General features: G+C 36.7%; 1 long non-coding RNA gene across 1 annotated transcript; it reads right to left on the bottom strand.

The window, feature by feature from the left end:
* Nucleotides 9,496-10,079, bottom strand: LOC110264370. The gene is made up of 2 exons (XR_002350459.1): nucleotides 9,793-10,079; nucleotides 9,496-9,646 (listed from the first exon to the last, which is right to left on the bottom strand). It is a non-coding gene; the product is annotated as an uncharacterized LOC110264370 (long non-coding RNA).

Below are 13,588 nucleotides of genomic sequence, written 5' to 3'. Positions count from 1 at the left end.
ACCGTCAAATTGGGGTTTGTCAACCTCCCCACACTTAAGCCTTAGCATGTCCTCATGCTAAAATAAGAAGGAACTAAGGGTTATGACATTTATTGAACGCAACTAAACTATATGAGTCCTATCTAAATGCAATTATCTAAAGCAATTGGAAATGCTCAGTTCAAACAAATCAATTCTCAAGAGAGCATGTGTAAGCACAAGAGCTAGGCAATAAGGACTAAGTCCAAACCACAATTGTATTGAATTGTCAAAAAGAGTTCAAACTTGCAAGAATATAGATAATATGGGTGAACACATGTGATTGAACTTTTGAACCCTCACCGGATGTGTATCCGCTCTATTCACTCAAGTGTTTAAGGGTTAATTCACTCAATTCTCTTCTAATAATGTTTTCCAAAATTTGATTTTCTTCTAACAATCAACATTTATTCAATGCATGCATACATTCATCATGAGGTCTTTCATTTAGGTTGTAATGGGGTTAGGGTCAAGGTAGGATCATTTATGGTCAAGTGGACTAGGATTTGAGTCTTTGATTAGCATAGACTTTTCCACCTAACCTAATTAATGACATATACAAATGCAAGCTATTCTAACTACCCATTCTTCACTTTTTCTTACATACTCATGCATTCTTATTTGATTCATAATACTTATGCATTGATCCCCTTTTTATTGACTTCACTTTGGGGCATTCTGTCCCTTCTTTATTGTATTATTTTTTTCTTTTTCATCATCATCATTTTTTTTTCTCTTTCATTTTTCTTTTCTTTTCATCATTTTTTTTTCTTTTCTTCACATATATTTTTTTCTTTTTCTTCTTTCAAACTAAATACAAGAACATCAATGCATAAGGTCTCTACATTTAATCAATACATGAATATGTGCCCAATTCCTAAACATAAGAGTGTACTGCCCCTTTTTATCCCATCCAATGTTCTCAAGCCTCACCAACTTTGAATAGTAAAACACTCTCACTAGCCTAGGTTAATCAAAGATCCAAACAAGGACTTTTCATTGGTTTTCCGCCTTAGGCTTGTAATGTGCTAAAATAAGAATAAGTTGGTTAAGCATAGGCTCAAAATTGGCTAACAATGGAGAGTAAAAGGTTGGCTATTTGGGTAAGTGGCTAATGAAAGAATGGCCTCAATCATATAAATGCACAAACACAAGAAATAAACGGAATGGGCTCGGGTGCTGAAGGAGGTGGGGCTGCTGTCGAAGGAGATGGTATAGCTGCCTCGACTGCTGCTCTAGCTCGAGAACGGCGGCTGGTCGGGGGCCTCTCGTGCACCCACACACCCCAAGGAATAGTAACTTCCTTGTCGTCGTCATCTGGAGGTGGTGGTGTCACGTCATTGTCCTCCCACGGGACATCAGCTAGCTCAGCTAAGCTAGTAACCAGTGTGGGAAACGGTAACAAGCCGCGAATATGAGCTCTCCACATGCTATGCCTAATCAGTCGGGGAAAATATACTTCCTTCCCCTCCATGACACACCCAATCAGGACTAGCATATCCATCGGAATCTCTGAAAAGTGAGTGGTAGGGAAGACATAGTGGGCAAATATTTGTTGCCAAGTCCTAGCCTCCCTAGTCAGATGTGCAAATAGCATGCTCTTGGGCTTTGTGTTGCTCGAATCCATCACCCAAGAAGCATCTGGTGTGGCAATCACGCGCCTAAGTGCCTCATAGTCGAAAGTCAAGGAGAGGAGAGCTACCTCTGCCTGCTGGTAGGCACAAGTCTCAGAAGTGCCAACTCTGCAGAGCAGTGCATCCCTCAAGGCATCCTCAGTGATCATGATCTCTCTGCCCCTCAAGAATACTGAATCCAAGCCCGGTCGAAAGAAATTGCAGTAAAATTCCTTGACCCACGAGATGTTAATCCGTCCCAAGTCCCTATCAACAAAATCCAAGCCCAGCTCAGAAATACGGGCGTTTATGGCACGCCTCACATCATTGGGAAGATTCAGCTTCTTCTCAATATTCAGATTCTTCTTTGCATAACGGGAAAGGCGGAGCTTGCAGTAGAGATTTGGAAATTTGGTTGGATCAGTGGACGGGAGTAACTGGTTTTCTTTCTCCTCCTCATTCAGCGGATTCCTCGCATAGTTAGCAGATGGTGGGGGTGTAGAGGTCTTGGAGCGCTTCCTTTTTTTGGAAGCAGAGGCTATAGCTTTTCCTCTATCCGACATCCTGAAAAATATGATAGAAGATATAAAACATTTAGCATGTAACAAAGAAGGCATGTTCAGGAGACAAATATCAAAGAGCAATCATGATGTTGCACTGAATACGTAAAAGTGAACAAGTAAGCATAAGTGAATGAACCAAGACTGTAATCTTCATTAAAGGCAACATCTCATATTCAAAAGGCAATAATATCATCATATTTTTGAAAGAATTGTTAAAGAGGGTTAAAAGTGAGTGGAAGTAAAACGGTTAAAGAAATTAGTAAGTTAGAAAAGTGGATTAGCGATATGATGATATATAGGCTTAATTGAACGAGAAGTTGCGGTTCATGTTCACAATGATTGTGCAAATCCAGGAAGTCAAAAAGGGAAACAGAAATTTGCCCAAAACTGAAATAAAGATCAAAATGAAACTAATTTCCTTGAAAATCGGGCAGCATTCCGGCTTAAAATTGGACGTTCCCGGATAGCAAAATAGCATAATTAGCACGAAAAATAACATCAATCACGCACAGCAGCAAACAAATATTATCTGGCAACACATATTGCATGGAATACCAACCCAAAACCAACATACCGTACCCAAGGAAGCAAGCAGCAGATATGCACATACGGAGCAATCATCAGGCCTAGAATCCTCTATCCAGCCCTAGCTACCTAACAGCAATTATATCTATCTAACCTAACATACAAAATTTGAATTTAGCTAATTAACATGCAATTCCCGGAACTAACGTAAATGAACAAATAAAAAGGAAAAGATAGAAAAAGAAATAACAGAAATGGAGCAGGAACCTGGGAGCCGGGAAAAACTGAGAATGGAAAGGGGGACGACGATAAGGCAGGGGCAGCAGAGACAGAACCTGGCACCGCCGTGAACGGTGGCGGTGAGGACGGCTGGCGCGGTGGTTTGGTCGGAGGGATGAGAAACTGAGGGGAGGAGGGAGGGTGATGGTGAGAGAGGAGAAGGATAGGAGGATGTGCAGGAAGAACAGGGAGGGGGAGGGGGGGGGAAGCCGCCGGCAGTGATGACGGGGTGGCGGCGGAGGGAAGGGTGAGATGGTGGTGAGATGGGTGAGAGGAGTGAGAGGGAGAGAGAGAGAACGGGTGGTGGTGAGAGGGAAAGGGAATTGACGGCCAAGGACGGTGACGGAGGTAGGTCGTGCGGCGGCGGCCGGCGCTGCTGCTGCGACGACAGTTGGGGGAGAGAAGGAGAAGAAGAGAGTGGAGATTGGGGAAAGGGTTGCGCGACTGCGCAGTGTGCTTCGTGAGCTAGGGTTATCCCTATTTTTGAATCGGCGCGCGCGCGCACCTTGCGCGTCCGCGTCCATTGAGAGAACGTGGGCCCTACGCGTGCGCGTACAACGCGCTTAAGCGGGGATGAGCAAAATAGGAAGGGACGCGTGCGCGTACCGTGCGCGCACGCGTGCATGGAGTTGGGCTAGGGGCTTAGAGTTGGCCTAACTCAGGCCTAACTCTCTGGAGACTGGCCTGGGAGTCGCACACCAGACCTGCGCGCACGCGGTATGTACGCGTCCGCGCGCATTGGGGAAAAGGGAGATTCATGCGTGAGCGTGCAGTGCGCGCTAACGTGGGGTGGGCACATTAGGCAGGGGCGCGTGCGCGTACGGTGCGCGCACGCGTACATGAGATTGCGCCTGAGGCTTAGAATGGGCTTGAGGCACGCCCGACTCTCGGGTTCGTGGCCTAGCTTGGTGGCAACACGCAAGGACGCGCGCGCGGTAAATGCGCGTCCGCGTACATTGACGAATTGTGAAATGGCGCGCTGGCGCGATGCATGCGTTCGCGCAGATCGGGTTGGGCCTGGGGCCTAAAGCTAGCCCAGAAATGGCCTAACTCTCTGGGGTTTGGCTCAATCATTTGCAGCAGCAAATCGGCGCGGACGCGGCAGGTGCGCGTCCACGCGAACTTCCATGTTCTAATAGTCGGCGCGCCCGCACGTAGTGCGTGTCCGCGTGGGTCAGGTTGGGCTCAAGGCACAATGTTTGCCCAAGAGAGGCCCAACTCTCGGGAGTGTGGCTCGTGGTGCATCTTCTCATCTTCCTTGGGAGGTTGCGCACACTCTTCTATAATTTCAACTCTATGTCCGATGGGAGAGGATTCCATTGTAGAGAGAAATTCATCCATGATTGAATCCATCTCTTGATAAGCCTCTTCCAAGTCTCCAACGATGATATGCCTTGGAGGTTGCGCACCCTCTTCAACTTCAATATCAAGCTCCTTGGCAGAGTGCTCCATGAGACTACATTCCCTTGGACTCTCAACATCTCCTAAATCTTCAACCACTTCTTCCTTTTCTTCAATGATTATAGGTTCCTCTAGTTGCTTCAATACAAAATTTGACTCCTCTTTCTCCACCGAATTTTCCAATTTCACCTTCATACTTTGCTCTTCTTTTGACTTTTCACATGTGGTCACGGAAGTACCTTGAGTATTCAAGCATTGGTGGGCTAAAGTGTGCACCACCTTGGTCAAATTGGTCACAAACTCAAGTGTATCCCGCTTCATGGCTTCTTGTCCTCGGAGTAACAAAGTGAGAGGATCGTCTATTGGGGCTTGGGGTGAATAGGAAGGTTCATGGGTGGTGCTTGGTGATGAAAGGCTTGTGAGAATGGTTGAGGTTCATGTTGAGGATGAGATTCATAGGCATATGATGGTGGTTGTTGAGTGTCACAAAAAGAATCATCATAGCCGCTAAGTTAGCATGCCTTAGGATGGAAATTATACCTATAAGTATCCGGAGGTTGTTGCCAATAGGAGTGATCAATTCCTTGAGGCTCTTCCCATCTTAGGGCATGTTTTTACACTTAAGCACAAACATGGGAGAGATAACAAAATCATGCTAATTCCTAGGCTAAATGTGACAAAAGGTTATCAAAATACTCTAAATTCAATGCAAAACAAACCGTCAAATTGGGGTTTGTCAACAACACAAGCATACATCCACTTACTCTTTGTATATATCTTCATTTCTTCCTACCAATTCTACCAACTCACCGTTTAACATACTTTTACCTTTACAAACAATAATCATTCAGCACACAATCCATTCACATCATAAACATCATTAAGGGTGCTAAACATTTAACATTTTCATGCATTCCAACCTATCCTATGGTCATCTAGCCTAAGTTTTCACAGAATATTACATATTAAATACGCGAAACCTAAACCATACCTTGGCCAATTTCCGCGTATTGTCCAAGGTGAAACACCAACCAACACAGCCCCTCAAGCCCCAAAATCATCAAAGCTCAAATACCCAACCTCCACCAAGTTCCAAAGCTCACAATTCAAGCTCCAACATATACATATATACACCTAATTTCACATATATCACCATACATACTCAAAATTCACAATTTAACATACTAGAACCAAATTTGGTTAGGGTTAGAGACCTCACCGTATCCACAGACCAAGAGAGCCAAGTCCAGCAAGCTTCACGAGCTAAATTGAACGTAGAGAACCAAAATCAACTAATTATCAATTTAGATTCTCTTAAATGTAAAAAAATTGAGGAGTAGAGAGGCTAAGGTGATAGAGCGGCTTACATATGAAATTGTTCCGGTAGAATTGTAGAGCTCGACGCGGTGGTAAGAAGTTATGGTAGTTTGATTGTGGTGTTAGGGTTTGTTTTCTTTCCCCATCTTGGGCCAAATTCTTTAAAATTAGTGTTAAAATTCTTATTTTAATTTCCTCTATCATATGAAACTATAAAATTTTATTTCTTAATTGCTTGATTAATAATTAATTTATTGGTTAATTATTTACTAATTACTCGGGTTTTACAGCAAGGGCAATGCTTTATGAAAATAAAATTCCAAAATTTTTTTGGGCTAAAGTTGTAAACACATCTTGTTATATTTTGAATCGAACCATCATTAAAAAAGTTTTAAAGAAAACACCCTATGAGTTTTGGAAAGGTGTACCGCCCAATCTTAAGTACTTTCATGTTTTTGGATGCAAATATTTTATGTTAAACACTAAAGATAATCTTAGAAAATTTGATCCAAAATCTTATGAAGGTATGTTTGTTGGTTATTCAACCACTAGTAAAGCATATAGGGTTTACCTCAAAGAACTAACGTCTGGTTCTGGTTCTGGTTCTGGTTTTGCACTAAAGGAGACAAAAATAAAGTATCTCCTAATTTCTCTATAAAGCTTCACTTCTTTACAACTCTCCTAGCAAGTGACTCTGTTCTGGCTCTTACCGCATCAGGAGACAAAACTAAAGTCTCTCATGTATTCTCTCAACAAAAAGCAAGATTTTAAGAAAAGTTTAAAGAGAGGCCAAGATTCAACCCCCTTCTCTTAGCCATTGATTACCATCAAATATTTTTAATTATTTAAATATATCTTGCTCTTGACCTAGCCATTGGAATAGTTTGCCATCACAGAAAAAACAATTCATCTCCTCACCTCGTGTCCTCCTTCTTTTAAATTGGTGGTGTTTTATATTGGATTATGTTTGTTGTCTTAATCCTAGCCATTTTATGCTTGCTGATTTTAGATTATGTTTGTTGTCTTAATCCTTATGATCTGCTGCATTGATTTCTGACTGCTACATGTGATAAATAGTATTTTAGATTGAAATATTACTTGGAAGTTAGGAAGACTGCAAACTTTGATGAGCTGATGGCTGCTGTGCTACCAAAGGTGGCAAAAATGGAGACGTAAAAAAAAACAATGCATGAGAGTTGTGGAAATTACTCGCGAATCGGGTGACGACATTTTGTAGTAATTAAAGAATTTCATTTTTGTTGCTAGTTGGTAGAGGACAAGCATAGAATTCATTATATATAATGTGACTTGCAATTTTAACCTCTTAAATTCCTTCTGTTCTTTTATCTATATAAAAGGAGTGCCCTAGTGTTTCTTTCTCGGTGTAATATATGGAGATGATGCATTGGCCATTTGATTATTTCTATGATTTTATGCTCAGGTTGAGAAGCTTGTTGAGAAATCAGAGTTTTGAACTCGATATTTATTTTGTATTTGAGTATTAATGTATAAAATAATTATAGCAAATATTATATATGTCACTAATTACTGTTTGATTTGTCTTATAATAAAAATTGTATACTATATTTATAAGTTTGGTAATAAAAAAGGACTGAAAATTTATATTGTGCAATGATGAAGGTAAAGTCAGAAAAAGAATTTTTTTTTTAATTTGATAAAGCTATCACCACACTTTAAAAGCGTGGCCGTATCTCTTGCTATTGCCACGCTTTAAAAGTGTGGCCATATCTCGCTATCGCCATGCTTTAAAAGTGTGGCTGTATCTCTCGCTATCGCCACACTTTAAAATTGTGGCCGTATTTTTTTCTATTGCCACGCTTTAAAAGCGTGGCCATATCTTTCGTTATTGCCACGTTTTAAAAGCGTAGCCATATCTCTCACATACGGCCATACTTTTAAGTGTGGCAAGCATGGCAAAAAATAAAACGTGGTGATAGGTCACCAAAAGCGTGACGATAGAACAACTGCCACGCTAGTAGATGTGACCCTTTTAAAAGCGTGTCGGTAACTCAAAAAGTGTGACGAAAAGTTATCGTTATGCTTTTTTTAGTTTTTCGTTACGCTTTAAAAGCGTCGCAATAGAGCTGTTTTCTTTTCTTGTAGTGTCTATATCCTCCACCTTACATATTCCTACTACTTAACTGACGTTGTTTATATTATTTTACTTATATTATTTCTGCAGTTATTGTAGATATATTCTGGGGTTTAGGCCAGGTAATGGGATTGCATACTATATATAAGTTGGAGATACTATATATTAAGGATCAAGATATTTTAAAGTGAAAAAATTGATAAAATAATAAAGTGAAGAGTTAATCACTTTTAAATTAAGATAATGTGATACTCATTTTATAAAGGTTATAAAATCAATAATGATTAATTCTTCACTTTATCATTCTATTAACTTTTTTCTTTTAAAGGATCTAAATTTATATATTAATTATTGCAAAAATTGTAATGTTTGATGCCATTCTTGAAAGAAAAATCAGAACAAATCAAGAAGGAATAGAGAATATAACATATTCTGGATATAATAAAAGAAAGAAATATTAGAAACTCAACAAAAATTATTATTTTTATCAGCAGCTAATTAATAATATTTAAAAATATAGACTAAAAATATATTATTAGATTATTAAATTAAAAAATTAGACTAATAATTAAAAATACTAATAAAAAATAATAAATTTTGTTAACAAGATAATCATTTTTTGGTATCTAACTGACCTTCAGCTTTTTGACAAATGTTAATAGGGAAAAAAAAAGATTGTGCTATACTGTTATATGAAATTATTGCGGTCAATTTTTATATTTATAAATCATTAGTGGTTAACCAACATATATGTGTACAAGACTACATCTTTTATGATGTAAAGAAATTCAGTAATACAAAATTAACTCTTCTCGTTGTTCACAAACATATATATATGACGCATTATTTTCTTATGAGTAATATTCTACGTCCAAATCTTTTGATAAACTAAGTCTAATCAAATTAAACAAAGACTTAGAATAATATTATTTATAATTATTTTTTATTAATATTAGACCAACTTAATTAAATTTGATTAATAAAAATATTTAGATGTGTAGTATTATTTTTTTTTCTCTTTTTTCTATTATGTACTAAATGTGATTTAATTTTTTTTATTAGATATGATATTGTATGTTCATTTTATTGGCATGAAGTTTCATGAAAATAATTTTGTTTCAAATAGCATTATCTTAAATAAAAATTGGTTCCAAGATGGGAAAAATAAAAGAAGAAAGTAAAGCAACCATCAAATGTCATTTTGAATAAGTGTAAAAGAACAGAAAAAGTATGGGGAGCCAATAAATTACTGTATGTATAAGACGAAATTCGAACTCTACCTCTGACACTTACTTAAACGACTAGTGAACTAGCGCTAGAACAATCTAATTTGGTTAGTTGTTCCTTCTTAATTATTATATATAGTTAAGTGATTTTAAAGGAACTATAAATAAAAAAAAAAACTAGACAAACGAGAATAAGAACAAATAGAGAAGAAAAACAAGTAGAATATTATCATCGGAGATAAAACTACAATCTAGGTACCCATAACCTTTTTCTTTTTTTTTCAATTGTAGTGTATTCCTCTTGTAAAAAAAATGAATAGAGAAGAAGAAGAACAACTTGAATATCATATCATTATTGGAGCTAGAAATACAATCTAGGAATCCATAATCTTTTTGTTTTCAATTGTAGTGTATTCCTCTTGTAATAAAAAGAATGAAAAAATAAATCTTTAGTCAACAAAAATATTCCCATATGGTGTTACAATAAATAATGTGTCTCTCTTATGACCTTCATTTAATGAAAGAGGTAGGTAAACACCAAAGCCACCAACATTAGGACACAAGCAATTGCTTGATCATATGAAGCAGCACCTACATTTTGCAAACAAAAGTATAGATAAATGAATAAAAATTGTGACCATCTAAAACATGATGAATTAATATTAAGATATCAATAAAAATAATGATATTTAAAGAATAAAATAATAACGAAGAGAAAAATAGGGAAATTAAATTACCACTTTCTACGGTAAGAAGTTGAGTTTCGTTTGTGGGAATGTGACTAACATCGAGAGAAAAAGTAGCGGGTTCTGTAGCAGCTACTATTGAAATAAGAGCTGCAATCATGCCAAGAAAAACTGCCACTCTCATTGAAGATGCCATCTTTCTATTACAAATGTTGATTGTTTATTTTTTTTTTATTGTTATTATTCTTTTATTTTTCTCTCTCCCTTTGAAGAAAAGAAAGGAGAGAGAAATCACACAAAAAGTTGTAGGAGAAAGATGTGATGAGGGTGGTGAGTTTGAAGAGGTATGTGGAGCTTCTTTTATATTTTATATTGAGATTCTCTTACTATATATTATTCTCTATACACATACCTGCCATTGTCTCATCGCCACTATTATATTACCTTATTCTCCTTTCTCATTTTTTTCTTCTCCTTCCACATTCTCTTCATCTGATCGTTATTAATTATCACCAAGTATCATTATCGCAAAGTTTACTCTTATCTATTACTTTAATTTATAAGCATCTATTGTGTTAACTTTTATGAGTTGTTGAAGTTTTGCTAAAAGAATTAAGACATAAAGTATTTAAAATTTTCCCAAATTATCAAAATTTGATGTTAGTAATCATAATTATTTTCAACTAAAATAATAAATTAAAAAATAGTACTATAATTGTAAGTTTTTTAACTAATAATTATAAATTTTAGTCGTAGTTTAATATAGTACCTTAGGACGGAAGGCAACCATTGCTATCCACATTTGACTGCTATTTTATAAGTTTCATATTTATTTTATTGTGCATGTTAGAAACAAGAGACAAGACTGGAAAAGAATTTGTGTGTCTATTCAAGTTGTCTAGAATGATACAATATAAAAGGGTATTTATAGATACTAAGAGAATCATAATAATAAAGACGTAATCTCCTATGATAAATATTCAGATATACTAAATAATACTAATTGATCCTAATTGATCCTAATTATATTCTAACATCTCCCCTCAAACTCAAGTGACAACTTGAGTTTGAAACATATTTAAAACAACAAAATAAAGAGGAAAAAAACTGCATAAACTGATAAAACGGGTGCAGACGAAACTACCGGAAAGAAGCGCAAATGGAACTACCGCTAGTCTGAAGGAATCGCAGACGAAACTGCCGCTTGTCTGAAGGAAGCGCAGATAGAACTGCCGAAAAGAAACGCAGACGGAACTGCCACAAGGAAACACAGACGAAACGTAGATGGAACTGCCACGAGAAAACGCAGACGGAACTGCCACGAGAGAACACAAACAGAACTGTCACGAGAGAACGCAGATGGAACTGCCACGAGAGAACGCAGACGGAATTGCCAAAAGAGAGCAAAAACTATATAATTTCTTCATGTGAATAGGTAAGCAGCAGATGATAATGGTGTTTGATCATTCGACTCAAAAAAAAAATACAAGATAGAAAGAATAGGCTAATCGTGAGGTGAAAAAGTAGTAAAGGAGTGACAAAAAGAAAGGAAAAATGGCATAGAAAAAAAAGTGTAAAAACTACGGCGATTTCATCGCAAGGAAAACAACATATTCTCTTCAAGGAGGGTACCAGGGCTCTGATACCATGTTAGAAATAAGAGACAAGACTGGAAAAGAATTTGTGTGTCTATTCAAGTTGTCTGGAATGATACAATATAAAATGGTATTTATAAATACTAAGAGAATCATAATAATAAAGATGTAATCTCCTATGATAAATATTCAGATATACTAAATAATACTAATTGATCCTAATTATATTCTAATAGTGCACATCAATTAAACTATACTCTATGATTTTATTTTATATATTTTGAAATAATGCCATCATATTATAAGGATTAGATTAATTTTCATAGTCTAATACGAATCTTCTTATTATTTTGTTCATCATTTGAATACTATCCATAAAGAAAAATTACTTAAAGTGAAACATTATATAAAAAGAGACAGAAAATTTTTAGTTTTATCGTTATGGTTTGCTTCTTCAACCTCACTTAATATACTCAAAACTAATAGCTTTGATGGTGGTGATTCTTTATAATTAGTTAGAAAGTTTTAACTTTCTTTCCTTAGTGCAATAATTTAAAAAATTAATAAATGTCAAATCTAGTACTCTTTATAATTAAATGTCAAATTCAATACTCTACATAATTAATAGTTTAGATAGTTTAAAAAATTAATATATTAATATTTTTAACAAACTTTTGATAGGTGCGAACTTTCTTAGCTTGTGCCCTTTATACATGCCAATTAAATAACTTAGCCAATATGTAAGATAAATGATAATGTGGTAGACAAAATTAATAATTTCATTTTATTTCAGAGAAAATATTTATGTACTCAAATTTCAAATATAATACTCTACATAATCAATAATTTAGAAAATTAAAAAAATATTATTACAAAGCATCTAAAAACAATAAGTTAACAAAATATTTATGCAACTTTTTCATTCCATCATTGATAGGTAAAGACATGTAAACAAAAATAAGAACACATATCAGATAAAAAAATATTTTTTTTCTACATCAAATTGATAAGATAAAAAGAAATGATTTTTTTACATCAAATTGATAAAAAAAGACAACTATTTTTTAGTAAAAAGTTGGGAATGAATTAAAAAGGTAGAAGAATGACTAAAAATATAAATTAAATAAGTAAAGTGAAGAGAAGGAAAAATGTAAGTGGAAGTTATGCATGAAACCGAATGAAATTTACAATTAAAGTGTGTACAAGATGTCTCTGGTACGGATTGAGAGATGGATCGAGAACTTGCGGGTTGAGGCAGATGCCGGATCACTTGACTGGAGCAATGGGGGAGGTACCTGCAAAGACACTCCGACGCTCAAGTCAGAATGGATCTGAGAGGTATAAGGTGTGCGGAATGAATGAATACCTGGAGGGACCTGGGTTCTCTATTTATAGGTGATGGTGAATATCTTATCTTATCTTATTTGGCTAAGACAAGGGAGACATTTGAATTATCTTATCTTATCTTACTTGACTAAGATAAGGGAGACGTTTGAATTCGAAAGTTGGTTAGGAGCTCTAGTGGGTCAGTTCCGGGCCTTCTAGAAGGGCGAAGCGGGTCGGATCCGGGTAACCGGGTTCGGGGACCGTTCCAGGTATAGGATCCGTGGGCTGAAAAAGGTGTGACGTTATTCTGCACCAATTGGTAGGATGATGTTGGTCAGTCTGGCTTTCTGCAAGTTGGAAGTCCGCCCTCATACTTGTTTTGTGTGGCCTTTTTTTTTTGGGCCGTTATTGTGAACTTATTTTAGACCTCTTAGTGGGCCGATTTCAAGACTTTGTTTATTTAGCTTATTTGGATTTCCGATTTTTTGGCTTTGCGGGTGATCGATTCATGAGTCACTATTTTTGTTATTTGGATATCCGTTTTGTTATTTGGATATCCGTTATGTTGGCCTCGGGGTGATTGATCCCCGGTCCGCCATTTTTTGTTATTTGGATACCCATTTTGTTATTTGGATATCCGTTTTGTTGGCCTCGGAGTGATCGATCCCCGGGCCGCCATTTTTTGTTATTTGGATACCCGTTTTTTTATTTGGATATCCGTTTTGTTGGCCTAGGGGTGATCGATTCCCGAGTCGCCATTTTTTGTTATTTGGATACCCGTTTTGTTATTTGGATATCCGTTTTGTTGGCCTAGGGGTGATCGGTCCCTGGGTAGCCGTTTACTTATTTGGATATCCGTTCTGTTGGCCTCGGGGTGATCGATCCCCAGGCCACCATTTTTTGTTATTTGGATACCCGTTTTGTTA

The sequence above is a fragment of the Arachis ipaensis genome, chromosome B07 (genome assembly GCF_000816755.2).
Source record: "Arachis ipaensis cultivar K30076 chromosome B07, Araip1.1, whole genome shotgun sequence".
NCBI classification, from domain to species: Eukaryota; Viridiplantae; Streptophyta; class Magnoliopsida; order Fabales; family Fabaceae; genus Arachis; species Arachis ipaensis.
Note: the sequence above shows the minus strand (reverse complement) of the source record. Positions and strands in the feature narration are given on the sequence as shown.